General features: G+C 44.1%; 1 protein-coding gene across 19 annotated transcripts in view; it reads left to right on the top strand.

Annotated features, from left to right (window-relative positions):
• Positions 1-16,621, top strand: part of tacc2 (transforming, acidic coiled-coil containing protein 2) — a 57,923-nt gene that overhangs the window by 15,942 nt on the left and 25,360 nt on the right. The gene's annotated exons all lie outside the window — the stretch shown is intronic.

Here is a 16,621-nt window from a genome sequence, read left to right as displayed (position 1 = left end):
TGTTTCTACATTTGTACCCGTAGGTACATATTCAAACTTCCTTGAACTTCTCACTACTTCTAAGGTTAAGTTGTCAGCGGTGCTCGTCATAAACTGATTCTTCATATAGAGCACGACTTAAGCTTTTCTTGATGAAATCCAGAGAATCTGTCTCTTCTGCTATTTCAGCAGCCCCTCTAACCGACTCATAAAATTACAGATTAACTGTGCCATGAACGTCGACCACATGAAGATGTAGGACGCAGGATTAGCTAATGTATGAACATAGTGTGGTCATGGAAACTCAAATGTATACTGTATAATTGTGGCTTGTTAACGGTGGATATAGAAAATGAAATATTCACAAACATTTCAGGATGAAGCAGAGCTCAATAAAAGATAGTCTGCCCCTTTAAAGCCTCTTGAATAATTGAAGTGTTTGAATTAGTGCCGTTTAAAGCTGAGTGTGTATAGCACCACAGATCTGGTATGAACACAATGATTTTCATTCATAACTCTGGAGCTGATTACACTTAAATGTTCATCATTATTTTTTGTCATCGGCACATTCTCCTCCTCCGTCTTCACACTTCATATTCCCCTGGAGTCCCCTTCTCGGCTTTGCAATTCACTAGAAAGACTTGACTTTTTAAAGAGGGAATGACTCAGCCACTTTCACAGTGCAGTGTGATGTTCAACCAGCAGAGGGAGCAGCGCTCATGTTGTACTGCCTGCGTCTGCACTCTGCTGTCTGAGTTCTGCAGGTTTAAGAGAGAAACACCAGAGAGACACACAAGCTCTCATTATAACCAACATGCATCAACTTTTGTTTACTCGCTTTCAACTTGACCATGCTTTGCTTTTTGACTCACACATCACAATCAATCTTTGCGCTTTACAAAGAGCAGGTAAAAGACTTTCCTCATTGTTAAGAAAAAATAGATGGGGGAGATGGGATAATATGCAGAAAGGATTTCTTCTTTTTATTCCTCTCATTCCTGTTGTCCACACTTCCTCGCCGCTGAGGTGGAGGTCGGAGCAGGCCGTGCATGTATGAGGACGGCGGTGGTTGTAGGTATGACGCAGTCTGATGGTGATGGCTGTGCATCAGGGGCGTTGTCGGGGAGTAGTAGTGCCAGATCACCTCGCTGAAGATTGGGGGCTTCACACCGTCCAAATCACAACACTGCAGTCTCAGATTCTGTTGCGGTTATTTCAATGATTTATTTCCAATTAAAGGTCCAATCAGTGAGATGTGTAGAGAGTGAGATGATAAAGGTATCTTACTATCTGATCATTAAGGAAACATGCTATGTTGAAGTGCTGGCTTCTCTGACAACAATGCAGCAGCCAGTATGTCCTCCTTCTAACTTTAGATTCTGCTCCTGAATGCTCTGGATTTGTTTGGACCAGAGAAGGTAGGCGGTTTTAAGGCCGTTTTGGACGCCCCTTGGTTTGTCAGATATGAGAGCAGTTATCAGGTCAAACCAACAGGTGTTGCAGCGATGGAAGCGGGCAAGAGAACTGGTTCAAACATAATTGCGGATGTGATGAGTTACTAGTTTCAAGGCCTTTTACGATGACAAAGTGTGCATGCTGGCGTTTGTGCATCAATGCTGCACCAATATGTCTCCTACAGAGAGAAAGCCACTGAATTAAATATGTTGCAATTGTTGTTTTTCTCTGTATTTGCAAGTAGATGAGGTCTGTTTTATAGACACCTCATGAGTGATTTGTTTACGGCAACAATGCAGTGTTTTCTTGGCACACTAGAAGCAAAGCCCCGGACTCTCATCAGTCCGGATCAGCAAAACACATCGCCTATACTTCATGGTCAATATGTCGTCTTTGATATGTGGCATTAAGTACGGCTTTAAAAAAGAATGTGAGTCAAATCTTTTGTCCTTCCTGAGGTGTTTCTGACTTTTATTGATTTATTGGGTCAGGGTCTTTGACTGGAGATTCCATAGATTGATGTTTGGCTTTCACTTGAAATTAAAAAAAGAAGATGAAACGCAATTAAGTTTTAATATATTCTGCAGGAAGATATTCTGTAAATGAAGACAAAAGGAAAGCAGGTTACGCCCACACAGCCTCAGGAAATGGATTCCACTAGTGATTGTGAATGAGAGCAGAGCAGCAAAGTATGGAAACAACATTTTAATGTTTTATTGCAAAGACTGAGATTGGATTAACTTTCCCATTAGCTTCAGGAATGAATGTTAGCAGTGAATAATGAATTGTTGTTTTCATCAAAAACTCTTCCCCTTGGGTTTAGATAAGATGCTGCTGTCAGCCACAAAGTCTGCACATTTAATGACTCCTCATGTATGGTTTAATTTTCTTGATTAAAGGTGGAGTCAGTACCATTTTTCATTGCAGTTTGTAAACACAATATTCAAACTGGGCCCCTCCTCCTGGGCTCATCGCTCCTCAGAGACTCTCACTCCCTGCAGGACGTAGTGAGTACGTTTACTGCTTCTACCTATTGTGCCATTGTTTTTAACGGAGCTGGTGTATAACCGCACTAAGATTATATTTTCTCTTTTTTGCTGCTACGACGACGTCATATATTTGCCGTTTTGAATCATGTCCAACCCCTGAATTGTATCCACCCCTGGACTCACCTGTGCACTGTCATTGGCTGGAGGAAACACACCAGCTCCCCTCCCAGAAATGTCCGGTCTCAACCAGAACAAATCAGAATGAAACTGAAAACTGAAAACTGATCTAAAAACAGACTTTTTTGATTGGGTGTGTATGTGACTTCCTGTGCTTCTGCAGTCAGCTTCTAGTGGACACTCAAGGAACTGCAGGATTTTTGCACTTCAGCATTAGCTTCATTTTTCTACACTGGAGGTTTCTGCTTGGATCCACTTATTCTTCACTACATCACAATCTGCTTAAAACATATTACTTTTCAGTCCAATGTGCTTCATTGGATGTAATGAGATTTCATCACCAAAGCCCTAAGTGATAACTCGATTTAAAGAAAGCAGCCGAGAATAAAAAAAGGACGTCCTCTGTCTTGCAGGCTTCACATATTTGACGGTAGTCAGTGACCCTGATTCCTTGCGGGCTCCGTTATGAATCTTTAAGTAAACTGCCACAGCCATATCTTCCAGTGCATGCGCTTGTTAAATATTTGATTCCTTCCATTTTCTTCAGCCTACAGCTGAAAGCAGAGTACAAAGCCAGACTCTTTAACACAGGGAGCATGTTTAGTTCATCAGTCATTCAATACAATAGGAAGTTCACATACACATTCTCTGCTGCCCTAGATTCCTCTTTGAACTAGAAATGAGGGTCTGCACGGCGTTTAAAATCAATATTTTTTTGCTTTAGCGGTGGCTCCATGAGTGGGCTGCATGTTGACTTGTCCCCTCGGGCTGGGAAACATCGACCAGCTCGTTCATCTGAGACTAGACTCACATAGACATTCATCAGTTAATGGACTCTGTGTTTACATGAAAACACTCTCCTTCTCAGGTGGGACACAGACTCTGGGTTTGTGTTTTATTGTTTCATTTAGTCTTTTCACTTCTCAGGTCTTCAGGCAGGGGGTTGGACACCTGAACCCTGTGAATCCGTGTGAATGCTAGCGCCGCGGGCTCGTCCTGCTATTGTGCCGAGCCCTCGTTTCCCTCACTTTCCCATGGAGTGTACAATAGATTTATCCTTCTCATATTTCCAAAGCCTCGCTTTCCCATCGCTTCCCAGACGATCAATGGAACATTTGTAGAACTGGTCGCTCCTCCTATACGGCCAACCCCGAGGGACGTATTCTCTGTGTCACACGTGGGCGAGGCTGAATGGGATTGCTGCTCTTATACGGTCTTTGATGCAAGTCAAGGTTTGATGAGAGTGCCAGTAAATTAGATCAGCAGAAACATCCCTGCTGATGCCCAGGGATCCAACAGAGGCTGGATTCATTTAGAAATGTAGAGGCTTGTGTTGTCAGAAAGAATATGTCTCTGTCTACATCGCTGAGAGTGACACGTCTGGATGATGATTTGACTTGATTTGATTTTTTTTCAATTACTCCTCAAACCCAAAAGAGACACGGGACGACAGAATCTATAAAAAGAGACTATTAACTTTAGTAGACACAGAGATTACAAAAGAAATAAACACTCCAGATGTTTTTTAAAAAGCTTTGAAGGGCACCATTTAATCTGCTAACTATCAGTGCACCAAAATCAAGCAGCAACCTCCAGTGTTTAAAAATGAAATTGATGCAGAAGTGCAAAATCCTGCAGTTCCTGGAGTGTCCACTAGAGGCTGGCTGCAGGAGCACAGGAAGTCACATACACACCCATTCTAAAAAGCCTGTTTTTACAGCAGAGATGAACATGTTTACAGCCTGGTTCAAAAAACCAAATAGGTGTGATTAGCTCATGTCTGGATGGACACACACTGTACGGGGGGTGAATGTTTTGATGACTCATCAGTTTTGATTTGATGAAGGATAAGAGTTATTCACAATAAGGCGTGTAGCTGACCTGATTGACAGGTGGGCGCGGTGTAACGGTTTGTCAGGAGGTTTAAAACCCGCCTCAGCTCCAGCTCTCAGCCTGTCGTTAGGTTGACTGAAAGTTAGACTGAGACAGCATTTCCAGCATGGAGACCGCCATCGATGGGACTCCAGCGCCCCCTGCAGGAACAGACGGTCGATGTCACTCAGGCTTCTTCCTTTAATATTTACAGTTTATGACCAAAAACATGCACAAATTTCAAACATAAATTCGTCAACGCTCTATACAAGAGCAATACAAAATAGATTAATTTTAAAATTCTCTTCCTAAATTGCTTCATTAAAGGCTTTACATGTGATTTTTTTGATCCAGCAGATGTCGCCCTTGAGCACCAGCATGAAACCAAAACAACTCGCGCTGCATTGTTGTGTTAGCATGCTAATGCTAGTGATCTTTATTATGCTGGTATCTTCACACTGCATGTAAATTTACCTGAAATGAGCGTGATCTAGAAACACAGTTAAGCAGTGAGTACAGTATGTTATTCTTCTTTTCTCTAGTCCCTCAATTAAACAACTTTTATACACGAGGGGAGGAGTCAGCTGGCCGTCCTGGCGATGTAAACAAAGTGAAGATAGGACTCTGAAAACTCTGAAAACATCACAGACAGTGGGACTCGGGTGTTACACCCATTGTAGACAGTCATGACTCACAGAGTTATTTTCAGAGGATAGACTTGATTTATATTATATTTAAGTGTGAAAAATCACATATTAAGACTTTAACACAATTTGTCATGTTTGTGTTTTAAGCTGTTATCATTAAAACAGGTTTCTTTATGTCATGTGTGAGTTTTTGGTCTCAAAGTGCCTGTTTAGTGAGTACGGAGCTCCTGTTGGAGTTGCTTGAATGGAAGACGATATAATAGGGTCAGAGTTGAATAATGCACACACATAGTTTCCCAGAGTCTATTGTTTACCTCGGGCATCACTCTGGTTGGCCACGCTCAGTGCTGGAAGCTCCCATTGTGTGAAAAGGAGGCAGAAACATGACATTTTCCCTGTGCGCCTCGCTGGATGAGAGAGGGGGAAGCAGGCAGGAAAAAGGAAGAGAGAGAGAGAGTGTTAGAGTGAAGGATGTTTTTCTTTGTGAGGGAGGGAGAAAGTGAGTGACTGTGGGAAGAAGAAAATCAGCCTGTTAAATATTGAGGGTTTCAGAAGGTCTGCTTTTGTTTGGCTCCCCTGCATGGTCGCGAGAAAAAAGGGCTGCTTGTCTTTTTAAAGGCGCAGGAGGCTGGAGTCAGGGGAGAGAGAGTGGAGGAGAGAGAGAGGGGGGAGGAGGCAGCGGGAGCAGCAATATCAGCGACCAAACAGAGAGGGGAGGAACCTCACACACGCGTGCTAAGACGGCAAGAAAAGCAGGATTATTCTTCCATCCCATTTGTTTTTGGATTATTTCTGATGTGACATCTTTGCTTTTGGAGATTTTTTTTTGTATCCTCTCTCCGTGTTGCATCATTTAATCATCACATGAGCAGCAGGTCAGGGATGCAGTCTGAGGGATGCAGCGCTTAAAGTCAGGAGCTCTAAATCATCCTCCGCTCTGCTTCTGATGCGAGCAGAGAGTCGCTCATCCTCTGCACTGCAGCACAGAAAAGCTCCGCTGCTGCTGCTGCTGCTCCTCACCATCCTCTGACACACGGGCTGCCCAGGAACAGAGGGAGAGGAGAAGGTGGTGTTGTTGTTTTCTTTTTTTAGAAGAGGAGGAGCAGGTGGATGTGGAGGGTGGCTGGAGAGCAGCAGCAGCAGGCAAGGGGGGTGGGGGGGGAAGGAGGGGGGGGTGGCAGAGATAGCCGAGGATGGGGGCCAACGAGTCCATGGAGCAAGGAGAGACCCCCTGTCCCTCTCAAGAACACATGTGAGTTGGTTTTTGACTTGCATGCTCGTTGGTTCAGCGTGTTCTAGAAACAAAGAAAAGCTCTTTGTTTTGTCTGGAGAGCGGCTCAGACTGCTTCTTTCTTTGCCGTTATTGGAAGTTTTTTTTTGTAATTATGGCTTTAAACTGACCTTGCATGCAACATAAATGTTCAAAGGGGGTGCAGGGGGGTTTATTATGCAGAATGCAATCACCTGTGAGTGTTTTCATGGTGTCTATGATCCTGTATTGTTGACATGTTGTCGTACAAAGCCACCTCTGGGAGACGATGACTCCTCACTTCTCGATACTGTTTACTATCAAACCCTCTAAAAAAAGGCAGCACACTGAGCACATCATCTTTGTTGTTGTTTTCTTTTGTGATGTAAATAAGGATGAGATAATCGGCGCATGTGCACAGACACGTGTGCGTCAGTGTGCCACGTCTACAGTACAGTACATCACAGCGCTTCAGGGGAACCTGGATTAGGTAAACGAGTGCCTCAGTAGGGGGCTGCTGGGAGGACGGTGTGGGGTGATGTTTTGTTCCACCGTGAAGGAGGACGCGACGGGCGCGCTGGGAGCAGGAAGCTGGTGACGGTGTGGAAATAGAACATAGAAGCTGTGTGGGGCGGTGGAAGAAGAGAACTCTGGGGAGACGAGGGACAGAAAGAGTTAGAGTCAGAGAGGGAGCGAGACGGAGAGAGAGTGCTCCACTTTGCTGTGTTTTATTTATATCTCAGACACACCACTGCACAAGGGAAACAAGGATCCTGGGGAGGGAGAAGGGAAAGGGAGTGAGTGTGAGAGGGAGTGTGATGTACAGATGAATGATTTAGAGCAGTGGTGTCCAAACTTTTTTTCTTGCGGGCCAAAATTGTCGTGTTAGAATCGCTTGTGGGCCACAGGTTTTGTTTTTTAAAATATAGTTGATATAGTTTTCATTTTTCCACAAAAATGTGGAAAATAGTAAAAGCTGTAGATTTAAAAAAACAACAACAACAACATGTTCCTGAACATTTTCTATTTTAGGAATATTGTTCAGCCCTTGTTAACATGAAAAAGAAAAATAAGATAATGTGCCGATCTTAATCGAGGCCTCGGGCCAAAATCTTCTGATTCTTCATTTGAAGTCACGGGCCGCAGAAAATCCCCTCAAGGGCCGCAAATGGCCCTCGGGCCGCACTTTGGACATCCCTGATTTAGAGCATCATATAGTCAAAGCTCTGGGCTCAGATTTCTGTAGAACTTTATGAAAACATTGTCTAAGGCCGTCCAAATGTTCCAGACTTGGATTATATTCTGATAGATTCTCCTTTTTAGTGATCGTTAACATCAACATGTACCAAATCTGTGAATCCATGAATAATTGCAAACAATCTCCTGCAAACTGTCTCAATTGCACAAAATAATTGGTACCATTTTTTGTTGCCCAAGTATTTGTTCAAATGTTGACATTGTGCAGGAGTTTCTCTTCAACTTTTGGATAATAAAATACAAAACATGACCTAATCTCGGGTCACTGGGACTTCAGTGTCGTCGCCGCGGCATCCTTTTTGGTTAATCATATCAAAGTTTTAAAATCTGATATCGTAACCATAATGCAAAGTACAGAGCGTATTCACTGGATGTCTGACTTTGCCTCTGTGATACAGGTGTGCAGGAGTAGAAGCACAGCGGCCACCATCCAAACTGTTACCAATGAGGCTTTTACTGAGTTTACTTCCTGTCAAAATAATTTAGAAAAATGTTGATTATTAGTTCACTTTCTGTTTAAAGAATTCAAAAAACACTGCAGGGCTCTGATCTGGAAGTTTAAAATGTTTAGAAATGAATCAATGTTCATACTGAAGGGGATTTTTACGTCTTTTTTTTAATGATTAAATCCCAAATTTGAGTCCAGATTGTGTTTTTGGATTCTCCTCCTCATGTCTCTCCTGCAGCGTCTAAACCTCTGATAATTTAACCCCCCTTCCTTTCTGCAGCTCTGACTCCCAGACCTGACCTGTTGTTGTTTAATGTGCCATCTGCTGACAGTCAGAGTCTCAGATTAAGCTCCATAAGGTGGAGATTATCTCAGTCTGACACTCTTCTGGTCCTCAGAGGCTCCTTTTGTTTTGAGTCCGTACGGCTTTGTGAACGATTGAAGTTGACATCAGTCTGGACATCTGCTCCTCAACACAAACGCTCCTCGTGCACGGCCTGTTTGTCTGACCTGCAGAAGGTGCAGAGTCCTGAGGTTGAGGAATCATATGCAGAGTACAGACTCTTGTTTTCTCATTACGCGCCTCTCCAAGTCTCTCCCCTGCTCACCTCATCACTCCCTGTGTAAAACTGGAGCTGCTCTCGTAAAATGAAAATGGGTTTTTGTGGTATTCCTCAGCATGTACAGTGTGTATGATGTAACGCTTCATCATAATTCATCAGATGGAGCAAAGTGCAGGAGCTCCCTCTGTTGGTCACTTTCATCTATTTCACTGAAGACAGAGCAACACAAAGTATCTCCTTTTTTTATCAACACTCATTGGTTTTAATGTTCTTCCTTCTTTCCATACAAGACACTTAATAAATCTACCTATTATATGGAAAATATCTACATCCAAACTCAAGGATTCCTGTGAAAAAAGGTATTAAAATAAACCTTGTTTTGCAACAGACTTCTGGTAAAGCAAAACATGTGACAGATTTAGAATTGAGCTGCTAAATTACCTAACTTTATGTCGACAAAAAGCAAAAACTAGGCCTCTGTTGTTTTACCTTTTTGTCTGACTGAAATGCTGCAGCCTCTTAAACCAACCGTCATTGTGAATATAAATATATGTATATATATATTATTTAATTTAAATGATCAATATACTCACACTTATTTATGTAAATACTGTAATTGACATCTTAATTGACCCATCTGTCACATAACTGCATTTTACTTATCATGTTACATCTTTTGCACTATTCACCACTGCACTGTTTCATATTTACTCATGTAAATATTAGTCTTTTCTTATTGTGTTTATTGTTGATATTTAATGTTGTACCTGTACATAAGAGAGCACAGTTCACTGAAGTTAAATTCCTTGTGTGTGTGTGTGTGTAAGCAAACCTGGACAATAAATCTGATTCTGATTCTGAAATGCACACGATGCAAACAGAAGATCACAAATCAGTGAGCGCTGAATGAAGAGGGGATGATGAAGGGAAGGATGAGTTGTAGGAGGAGGATTAAAGGGAAAGGAGGAGTGAAACTGTAGGTGGGAAAAGGGGAGTCGTGTCCAGACAGAGAGGGTTTAAAAAACGAGGAAAAGATGGAGGGAAACACGCAGCATCAAACACCACTGAGGCTACTCGCACAGCTGCTTACAGACCTGCAGCCTGCCTCCATTCATCCCTCCCCATCGGCTTTTTACCCAATCACAGTCGCCTCCTTGTCAAGCTTCATTAGTGACATCAAATGAAGCATTTGTTTTTGCAAAAGAAACAACGTCACATTGCTTTTATTTGCAGTAAATATTTTGACATTTCTTGTATTTTAAACAATCAGAAAGGAGCGGTAAGGCGCTGTTTGGTTTACATGTCGGTGCAGCCCGGGGGTTTCAATCGGCGTCTCTGCCTCCAGCCCTGTGGAAGCTGGAGAGACAGAGACCGTGTGTTGTTGGATTTGGCTGAGAGCACACAGACACGTCTGGCTGTCTGAAACGCAGCGTCTCTCTGCCTCACGCTGCAGAGTCTCTGTCTCCAGGCAGGTCGTCTCAGCCTGCGAGACGCTGCTCATAACCGCTGCTCTCTTTGTTTCTATTCGCCCCCGTATCCCGACTGCTCACCCGCACGCTGCTTCTCTCCTCTTTCTAGGTTTTCTCTGTATCTGCCCATAGTATTTTTGCAATCCCTTTTAATGTGTTTAATAAAACCACTTTCATATGTCAGAGGAAGCTGTTTGTTTAGATTTCAGTTATTCTCATTTTTTGGAGGGATGAAGGAGCAGAATATTCAAACACCAACGCCGTTTGCTTTTTATTTGAACCCTTTGATGTGCAGCGAGCAGGAGGATGCTGATGCAGCAGATGTTGCATCATGAACCTTAAACGTGCCTTTTCTTATTTTCTCCTCTTGTTTCCTTGCATCACATTTCACCGGACCTTGTTGGTGAGGAAAGGCTCAGTTGTGTGTTTGTGTTGGACTGTGTGCCCACAGACCCTCTCTCTCGCTCTCTGTCCCCCCCTCCCCTTTATCGTAGCGGAACATATGGCGGGAGCAACCTCCAGTTACCATAGCAACACTGTGTTTGCAGTCACATGAAAAACACATCCTCTGCAGGGACATTAACGGGGTGCTGAAATGAGCCCTGATTGCCTCATTGTTCCCCGTCTATTTGTTTAAGAATTCATTTTTAAAACAACTCTGCTGGAAGAAGATTCTGTCATAATTGAATCTTCATGGTTTTATTGCTGTATAGATTGCATATAGTAACAGTAGTAGTAGTTTGTTTTTCTCAGTGTGTCGTGCACTAAAAGGTCACCCTGCAGCCCACGCAGGTTTACAAGACACTGAAAATAAAACAGATAAGAAGCAAAAACCGAACGAGAGAAAAAGAAGAGATGTATCACAGAACATGTCAAAAAACTACAGACTAAATATGAATAGAGTCTCACTCCCTGAGACATTAGAAACGTCAGCATTTGTGAAGCATCCTGTTAGTGTTGGAAGGCATTGAACCCAAACTTTACAACAACATAGATTAATTCTCAAATGATTCACAAACAGTTTGTTGTTCAGTGTGACATCACTCACAGGGGTATAGTTTCAACAATATATTTTTTCTACCTCCGCTCTCTTTACATCAAATAACTAATGAAAACAAAACTACTCATAAATACATAAATCAGATCACGACAGAATCAATAACAACAATTATCCAATTATGACGGGGCGCCGATAGCCGACCTGTGGCTCCTTGCATGTTGTTTTCATACTCTCTCTCTCTCTCTCTCTCTCTCTGTCTCTCTCCCCTCTCTCCCTCTCCATCCCTCTCTCTCCTCTATCTCTCTCTCCCTCTCTCTCTCTCCTCTCTCTCCTCTCTCTCTCTCTCTCTCTCCCTCTGTCTCTCTCTCCTCTCTCTCTCTCTCTCCCTCTCTCTCTCTCTCTGTCTCTCTCTCTCTCCCTCTCTCTCTCTCTCTCTGTCTCTCTCTCTCTCCCTCTCTCTCTCTCTCTCTCCCTCTGTCTCTCTCCCTCTGTCTCTCTCCCTCTCTCTCTCCCTCTGTCTCTCTCTCCTCTCTCTCCCTCTCTCTCTCTCTCTCTCTCCCTCTGTCTCTCTCCCTCTCTCTCTCCCTCTGTCTCTCTCTCCTCTCTCTCCTTCTCTCTCCCTCTCTCTCCCTCTGTCTCTCTCTCTCTCTCTCTCTTTCTCTTTCTCTAAAATAATTAAAAGGCCACAAAGTAAATCTTTGTTTTTGAGTAACACCTTGTGTGCTCATTATGCCTTTTCAATCTTAACACACTCTCCATGTCTGTGTCACTTGCCTGTCAGACCATCAGTGCCTGATCCAGATGGATCTCCAGTCAGACCAGTCTGATCCTGCTGGGACTCACTGGTCCCTCACAGAGAGGACAGCTCCGGACATGTGCTGTCTGGTTTTAAAAATCTCACAATCAGGGAGAAACGGAGCTTTTAAAAAAAATGAAGCGTTTGTGTAGTCGGAGGAAGCGTTCAGTTTGCTCGAAAAAGTAAAAAGTGTTTCTCCTGTTTTATTTTTCCCTCAGAGGAACATTAATCTCTGCCTCAATGTGACCCCAGAGACAGAGAATACATTTTTATATGACGACTAAAGACTTTTAATACCAGCCCCCTTTATAGACTCCAATATCTGTGCTCTGCTGCAGATATTGATGAATGGTGTTTTTATGTGTTTCATGCTACAGGCCTTTATTTGATCCGTGTGTGTGTGTGTGTGTGTGTGTGTGTGTGTGTGTGTGTGTGTGTGTGTGTGTGTGTGTGTGTGTGTGTGTGTGTGTGTGTGTGTGTGTGTGTGTGTGTGTGTGTGTGTGTGTGTGTGTGTGTGTGTGTGTGTGTGTGTGTGTGTGTGTGTGTGTACCCCTTCAGTCTGCAGAATGGCTTCAGCAGCGCCTCCAGCTGGATCCCTTTAGATTGGCTGGATCAATCCTGTGTATAGACTCTGACGTTTTCTATCCTCTTTTATTTAGTGCTTTAGAGGTTTGCTTATCAACAGTGATGACATTTTTATATCTGTGCATCAAAGATTTTCCTGCAGTTTCATATTCATTGCAATAGACTTTGTTATCCTGCATGCAGTAATATCCGTTTCAGTTGTTAACAAACTATATTTTTGTTCAGTTTCAGCGCGTTTGTGAACATTTCTTGGGTTTGAAGAGCAAACGTTTAGGTGTTGAAAACAGCCAGACTAGTTGAAGAAGTAGAATAGTTGATATGTACTTAAGTCCCGCCTCTGATTAGGCAAATAGCCAATCATAGATTTGGATTTTGGGATGGCATCTGGGGTGGCCAATCAGAATCCAAGGGGGGGCCCATGCCACCCTGCTGGACACGACCCTGAGAAGAGATAGGAACTAAAGATGATCATCAAGTGTAGATACAATATTCAAGATATCATTTCTCTTATTTATTTTCTTTGGATGATTAAATATTAGAAAGGTGTGAAAAATGTACATCACAGTTTCCTTAAACCGAAAGTGCTGTCTTGAAATGGCTCCTTTTTTATACCAACATTGCAAAAAAAATATACCTTTACCTTTTGAACATGACGATGACATTTGATAAACCGCAACAGTTAAATTTTGACATTTTGGTTTGAAAATTCTCCCAAAGGATTCATTGGTTTTTGAGATATTTGTCCAATAATTCCATATATAGTTGTGGCAGCTCTCATTACATATAAATAATGAGAACGCTTTATCAGAGCAGGATTATCTGGTAGACTTTTATGACGTGTTTTTACAGCAGAGATGCTCAGGAGGAAGAGAGAGAGGAGAGGGAGAGAGAGGGAGGGTGTACAGGAGAGGCGGTGGTCTTCTGCAGCCCGTCTCATTTAGATTGGGAGGCATCAGCTCCTGTTGGGGAGGAGGAGAGGAGACGCACTGATCACGCTGCTGATGTAAAAGGTGCCACGTTGGAGGGCCTAGATTGTGGATCAGAAACAGAGGGCTGAGTCTCAGACTGTGGAGGAGAGGAGAGAAGAGAAGAGAAGAGAAGAAGACAGGAGAGGAGAAGAGAGGAGAGGAGACTAGAGGAAAGGAGGGGAGAGGAGAGGAGAGGAGAGGAGAGGAGAGGAAAGAAGAGGAGAGGAGAGGAGAGGAGAGGAGAGGAGAGGAGGGGAGGGGAGGGGAGGAGGAGATGAAAGGGGAGGGGAGGAGAGGAGAGGAGAGCAGAGGAGAGGAGACTAGAGGGGAGCAGAGCAGAGCAGAGGAGAGGAAAGGAGAGGTGTGATCTGTTGGTCGTCTACCTGCCATACAGCAGCAGCAGCATCGTAGTGCGGAGAGGTGCAGCCATGGCAGTGAGTGCGTGGCAGGCTCTGTCTCCACTGCAGTGGGCTCGCTGGGGCTGGGACTCGCTGCTGGGAGGGGCAGGAGACGGGGACAGCCCCGGCTCGGATCCGGCTCTGGGGCTCCTTCGCAGTATCTCCTGGGGCTCGCGTCATGACAACCTGATCAGGGCGGCCGGGGAGCCGGTCAGACAGAGGTGAGACAGGACGGGAGGCTGGGGGCGAGCTGCCGTATGATAAAACACTGATCAATGGAGGATAGAGGCTGGTAGAGAGGTTTTCTGGTGAGCTGGCTTTGTGTATGTGTGTGTGCGTTATCGAGGTAGGAAAATCAATATTTCTTCTGTTCACTTTGATAACACGGTTCATATTTACAGCCTGTTGTCATGCAGAAACCATCTTTATTAAAGCTGTCATACCTTAAGATCTGGAAGTGTGTGTGTGTGTGTGTGTGTGTGTGTGTGTGTGTGTGTAGAGGTGGGGTCATGATGTGTGTCAGACGTGCAATTATCCGTCACCTCACTGCAGATTCAGCGTTTTCATTTGAGCCATACACACGGTCTACAAGAACTGAAACTGAACCTGAAACTGTAACCTTTACGAGCTCGGTGCAATACGTACAGCAACACAGACTGATGATTGAACTGTTTGTAAGAAAGGGTTTGAAAATAAAACAGTTCAGGAGAGAGTATTTACGACTCCTTGAAAGGATGGAAATACTTAAGGACATTTATAGTACAGAATCATTGGCTTTATTTCTCCAAATATATGAAAACCAAAAATGGACAAAATACTGTAAAGCGGGCGTTGTTGATGGTACCTTAAGTAGTCTCTTCATTATTTATTTGGTTCTTATTCATCCTCTTATCTACAAAAGAAATCTGAATGCCCCAAAACCTCAGCTTCACTTGATTCTCTAATGTACATTTAAAGGATTTCTTGGACCTTCAGGGACTCTTAGACTAGGACCTTCAGGGACTCTTAGACTAGGACCTTCAGGGACTCTTAAAATAGGACCTTCAGGGACTCTTAGACTGGGACCTTTAGAGACCCTTAGACGAGGACCTTCAGGGACCCTTAGACTAGGACCTTCAGGGACTATTAGACTAGGATCATCAGGGACTCTTAGACTGGGACCTTCAGGGACTCTTAGACTAGGACCATCAGGGACTGTTAGACTGGGACATTCAGGGACTCTTAGACTGGGACCTTTAGGGACTATTAGACTAGGACCATCAGGGACTCTTAGACTGGGACCTTCAGGGACTCTTAGACTAGGACCATCAGGGACTCTTAGACTGGGACATTCAGGGACTCTTAGACAAGGACCTTCAGAGACTTTTAGACTAGGACCATCAGGAACTCTTAGACTAGGACCTTCAGGGACTCTTAGACAGGGACCTTCAGTGACTCTTAGACGAGTACCTGCAGGGACTCTTAGACTGGGACCTTAAGGGACTTTTAGACTAGGACCTTGAGGGACTCTTAGACTGGAACCTTCAGGGACTCTTAGACAGGGACCTTCAGGGACTCTTAGACTGGGACCTTTAGGGACTCTTAGACTGGTACCTTCAGGGACTCTTAAAATAGGACCTTCAGGGACTCTTAAAATAGGACCTTCAGGGACTCTTAGACTGGGACCTTCAGGGACTCTTAGACTAGAACCTTCAGGGACTATTAGACTAGGACCATCAGGAACTCTTAGACTGGGACCTTCAGGGACTCTTAGACTGGGACCTTCAGGGACTCTTAGACTGGGACCTTCAGGGACTCTTAGACTAGGACCATCAGGGACTCTTAGATAAGGACCTTCAGAGACTTTTAGACTAGGACCTTCAGGGACTATTAGACTAGGACCATCAGGAACTCTTAGACTAGGACCTTCAGGGACTCTTAGACAGGGACCTTCAGTGACTCTTAGACGAGTACCTGCAGGGACTCTTAGACTGGGACCTTAAGGGACTTTTAGACTAGGACCTTCAGGGACTCTTAGACTGGAACCTTCAGGGACTCTTAGACAGGGACCTTCAGGGACTCTTAGACAGGGACCTTTAGGGACTCTTAGACTGGGACCTTCAGGGACTCTTAAAATAGGACCTTCAGGGACTCTTAAAATAGGACCTTCAGGGACTCTTAGACTGGGACCTTCAGGGACTCTTAGACTAGAACCTTCAGGGACTATTAGACTAGGACCATCAGGAACTCTTAGACTAGGACCTTCAGGGACTCTTTGACAGGGACCTTCAGTGACTCTTAGACGAGTACCTGCAGGGACTCTTAGACTGGGACCTTAAGGGACTTTTAGACTAGGACCTTCAGGGACTCTTAGACTGGAACCTTCAGGGACTCTTAGACAGGGACCTTCAGGGACTCTTAGACAGGGACCTTTAGGGACTCTTAGACTGGGACCTTCAGGGACTCTTAAAATAGGACCTTCAGGGACTCTTAAAATAGGACCTTCAGGGACTCTTAGACTGGGACCTTCAGGGACTCTTAGACTGGGACCTTCAGGGACTCTTAGACAGGGACCTTCAGGGACTCTTAGACAGGGACCTTCAGGGACTCTTAAAATAGGACCTTCAGGGACTCTTAGACAGGGACCTTCAGGGACTCTTAGACTGGGACCTTCAGGGACTCTTAGACTGGGACCTTCAGGGACTCTTAGACTAGGACCTTGAGGGACTTTCAGACTAGGACCTTCAGGGACTTTAAGTCTTAACTTGTCTATGATTTTATTTTAAATGT

The sequence above is a fragment of the Labrus bergylta genome, chromosome 10 (genome assembly GCF_963930695.1).
Source record: "Labrus bergylta chromosome 10, fLabBer1.1, whole genome shotgun sequence".
Classification (NCBI taxonomy): Eukaryota; Metazoa; Chordata; class Actinopteri; order Labriformes; family Labridae; genus Labrus; species Labrus bergylta.
Note: the sequence above shows the minus strand (reverse complement) of the source record. Positions and strands in the feature narration are given on the sequence as shown.